Here is a 4,864-nt window from a genome sequence, read left to right as displayed (position 1 = left end):
GTGTACTCTCTCCGTTCCTAAATATAAGTCTTTTTAGAGATCCCAATATAGACCTAAATTATGTGGTTCTCTATATGTGTGATCTTGTTCCTTGCGTTCTTCTGTCATTTGACAATGAGCAGATATTAATCTACAGAGGCAGTGAAGGGAACTCTAGATACTCAGCTTTCGACTCTCACTCCAAAAGTTCAAAAGAATAATCTGGCAGTGCCATCTGCTTTGAGTATCTCAGGTATCATCTTTAATGTTCAGAATGATCCATACACAAGGCAGCAGTAGGAAACAGATAGGCTTACATCAATACCACGGTGCAATTTTTTATTAAAAAAACTGTGCAATTTCAGGATGGGTTGTTAGAAGAGATGGAAGGGAAGGCGCAAGAACATAATAAGAAGGATGTTGCACAACAAGAGAAGATAAAGGAGCTCGAGATTGTTGTAGATAAGATTATCAGTTTTTACTGGTGGCTGTTAGAAGCTGTAGACAAGATGCATTTTTAGTAGATTCAAGTGAGTTTATTCAGATTAGCATAAAAAGTGCAGAGGATCGTGCAAAGCTTTGTTATCATTTGATTATTTCACTAGATATTTTGTTCAGTTTCGCTGTAAGCATCGGGCCTTAACAGGAAATTCAATTTGATTTACTTGGCCATGATCAACGAACACAAATATTACAGAAGATCACCAAATGAATAAGAACTTGACAACATAGAACGAATCAAGAGAAGTATGCACACAAAAGTGGCTCCTGCCTTGAGAGAAGTCGTCACAAATAGATCGCGGACAAAAGTTTAGATAGAAGCTCATATTTAGTACCCCCTCGGTTCACAAATATGAATTAGAAACATCTTATAAACGGATGGACCAGACACAAATATAAGTTAGAAACATCTTATAAACAGATGGAGCAGACACAAATATAAGTTAGAAACATCTTGTAATTGTGAACCGGTGGAGCAGAGGGAGTAGTACACAAGACTTGACACAATCTGAAATGAAATAAAGATACATTCAAACAATTAAATCTGAAAATCTCCAGTATGCCCCCTGCAAACCCGTGACCTCCATCTTGAGGTGGGGCTGGTGCCATCAACCATACCATTCCAGAAAGTGAAGCTATGACAACGTGTGGTGTTGTGATCCTCCACCGATCCAACATGGATGGTAACGCCATGCACCATTCCGCGCTTTTCTGTGGGTGGCGAGGTTGAGTCGTCCAGCTCCGACAGCTCCATGTGCTAATCTTTGGCACGTTGGAGGGGTCCTTCATCCACACCTCCACAAGAAGATACTTGATTAAAGGAGAAAAGGTGATCAAATTCTTAACAGGAGTAATTAGCAAATTTCTATAGCAAACCAAGTGTAGCCCTAAAAAAAGCAAAGTAAGTACAGATACACAAACAGATATAAGTCAACCTATCATCTACCAGAACCAAATCTCATTTCGAGATTCAGCAAACCAACTAGTGCAATCTTTGAAACGTTCAGTCGACTGAAAAAAAAACCAATATAAGGCGACACAGGCGTTACAGATATCTCACAGCTAGGAGAGAGCACTTCCGCCAAATGTATGGTTGATATGCCTTTCAGTAATTCATTGTTATCAGGCTTTAATACTACTTTGTTCCCTCAAACTAAATGTGAAAGCTAACCCGGATGTGAATATTGGGCTCACACATTGATTACCTAAACTTGATGGTAGAATGACATGGAAGCCTAAGTAGCAGCCTGGTAGAATGACATGCAAGCCTAAGTAGCAGCCCTTCTCTTTTTAAAACAGTACCATAAGTGACTACTTACAAACGCATGTTCCCCATTCTATACATCGCCATACACTGCGTAAGTATACAGTTCTGGTTTAAGTCGATGATGATTATGGCTGAGGCAGGGTAATTAAGGAAGAAAAACCATAGCATATAGAACACATGAGCAATGATGTAAATATCATGGTTAGAGTACTATCTCTCACATCACGAGTTGAGTGGGAGATTATTACCTCGCCAGCAAAAGGAACAGAATAATGCAGATAGCTTGATGGATTACTTCGGTCCACTCCACAACAAAAATTACAGGCTGCAGCACCAACAGTCAATGCACACACAGAACCATATTGTCAAATGCCAGCCTCTCCTGCAGAGAAATAAGAGAATACTGATATAGACATGTCGAAAATAGTTGATACATTGCAGCTTATGTTTTGCATCGAGACTAATGCGATACATGGAGCTAACAAATTTACAACTAATAAATCTAGGCCTAAGCCTGCTGGGTAACAATACTGAAACAGATGTCCTAGCTAGTTTTACTATAACAGTGTTCTGCTTACTAACTAGATCAGCAATGTACAAACATATGCTAAACTTGCTCATTGACAAAATAGGTTGTGCATGCTTCTTCTGTTCCATACTAAAGGTGACTGCCATATTTTTCAAGGATGATTATGGTTGAGGCATGGTAATGCACTTGTAGCAAAGCGGGCAAGAAATTCATATAAAGCAGGCATTCTTCCAAATTGAGCCGATTCTGGTTTTCGAAGATATACTATACATAATTACTGTCCATTTTATACGGCGCCATTCACTGCCTAAATAATCAGAACTATGTTTGAGGCGCGGGTCATGTAAGTCTTGAGCTCCCGATTCACCTTCTGCTCGTCCCATATGAACCCCTGGATGTTCTGCACCCACTCGAAGTAGCTCACCATCACTCCGCCGGAGTTGGCCAGGATGTCCGGTAGGATCAGCACGCCCTTCTTTGCCAGAATCTGCAGCGCGAACATGTACATTTCTCTAATGTCAGTCAATGTGTGAAATGTGTCAACAAATGCAGCTTAGTTTTGTGGCAAAATGTTGGTGTTCTTGCCTCTTCGGCCTCGGGGTCTGTTGGGTGGTTAGCATCCTAGATGATGTACTTTGCTTTGATGGCATCAACATTGTGTTGAAATGTGAGATGGGCCTAGAGCCCATATAAAAATTTCAGATTTGATCTCTAAGGGCCCATGTAGGTGGCATGACAAGGTGGTGGAAAGTTTAGTCTCACCATGCTAGTGGAAGGAAAGTTAGAGTGGTTTATTAGGGTGGCTCTTCTACATGCTATTGGAGCTTGAGAAGAGATGAGGCCCTCGCGCGCTCCTCCTCCGCAGCCCGCCTCGCCGCGCCGCGCGGTTGCAGGTTGCGGGAATGAGCCAAGCCGAGCTCACACCTATGCGCTTATTTTTGCCAGTCACTAACGGAGAGGTTCTGATAGCAGGGCCACGATCTGAGACGTCGGATCCCCTAACCCTAGCCGCCACGATCAGATCACATCTGCTCCACGCGAACCACCCACCGTCGTTCCTTTGCTGCTGCTGCCGCCGGTGACTCCATCCCGTCCGCCGCGTACACGGTCGACGGGAGAGCAGGTCTCCGAAACTCCGTCTCTCTGGTTCCTGTACGGGAGATAGACGAATAGGTTTTTGGAAAGCGACTACGCGACTGCTCGCCTCCGATCCACTACTTCCTCTACGTCTGCGTCGTCTCCATCATCACCATGTCCAGCGCCGCCGAACGCGCTGCCGCCGAGAAGACCGAGGCCGACAAGAAGGCCGCCGAGGACGCTTCTGCTGCTGCTGCCACCGCGGCGGCGACTTCTGCAAGGCCTACTGGAGGGTATACCGCGTTTATCCCTCTCCTGATAATTTCTGTATTAGCAGTGCTAGCATCATGTGTAGATTTGTCTACTATTTGCGTAGTATGTGCTTGTTTAGATCAGTACCAGTATGTTGTTAGTTCTGTCAATGCCATGCTAGTTATCTACTTATGGATTAAATTAGTCGAAAAATTTCCTATTTTCTTAGCACATTGTCCCTAGGAGAAGAAGAAAATCGAAAGGACTATTTATTAACAAAAAATGTTTTCAGATACAGAAAAAAATAGCAGCCAGGAGGATACTCTAACTGAACTTCAGAGCATTAATCTGATAGAAGATAGGATGAAGTGAGCTGGGACGAGGAAGAAGAAGATTACTTTTTTATGACTCCTCCCAGAGCTGCCGGGATGAGCACGTCGCACTCTTCCGTGAGCAGCGAGGTCGGGTCGACGGCGTCGCCTTTTGTCGGAGCCCTTGATCCCGCAGTTCTCTGCCGAGTTCTTGATCAGCTTGGCTATGCCAATGCCATTGGAATTCTTGACAACATCTATCTTTTTACGATCAGCACCTATCACCTACGAGAAATGCATGTATAAGAAACTCAGCCATCTTGTGAGTTGTTTATTCCCTTGTGTAAACACTGAGTTCACAAGTTCATCAGTTGTTTGGTCTGTTACTACAGTTAAGTAGCATGTATGAAGTGTAAAAGTTTGTCAGTATCATGAGACTTGTAAACCAAACTGCAGCATGAATCACACAGGGAACTACTCAGATTACAAACCAACATCAACCTCAACAATGTCATTCACTAGAAGAAATCAGAGTCGTTTCTTTCAAATTTTTGCAGTCACCAACAGCTTGATATTCACTTTCTCTGAATCTTACATTCACCAATACAGATTAGTCCCATTTTGAAGCTTCAGCATAGAGAACTATTGAAATCAGCAAGAGGGTCATCTAAAGTGAACAAGCTACATGGTGGTTATCCAATAGTGGATGAGCCGCTGTGGGAAAATGGCTATAGTCTAGTGCATAATCAGAAGAACATGGCCTGAATCTCCTATTGTAATTGTTTTTCACAGCACGTAGGTTCTGAATCCATACTGACTTTGCAGAGAAAATGTAAACAAAATCGGTATAAATGAATTTAATCCGGCGAGTTCCAAGTCAGCTCACTCATCCACTGGTCCTAATCGCGTTTACCTAATCCACAGAAGCAAATAAACAAAATGTCATGA

At 42.9% G+C, this 4,864-nt stretch overlaps 1 long non-coding RNA gene across 1 annotated transcript; it reads left to right on the top strand.

Annotated features, from left to right (window-relative positions):
* LOC123068654 (uncharacterized) lies at positions 1–596 on the top strand. The gene is made up of 2 exons (XR_006431931.1): positions 1–232; positions 345–596. It is a non-coding gene; the product is annotated as an uncharacterized lncRNA (long non-coding RNA).
* Positions 597–4,864: the final 4,268 nt, after the last annotated feature.

This window comes from Triticum aestivum, chromosome 3B (assembly GCF_018294505.1).
Source record: "Triticum aestivum cultivar Chinese Spring chromosome 3B, IWGSC CS RefSeq v2.1, whole genome shotgun sequence".
Taxonomy (NCBI): Eukaryota; Viridiplantae; Streptophyta; class Magnoliopsida; order Poales; family Poaceae; genus Triticum; species Triticum aestivum.
This window is presented reverse-complemented; position numbering and strand designations above follow the sequence as displayed.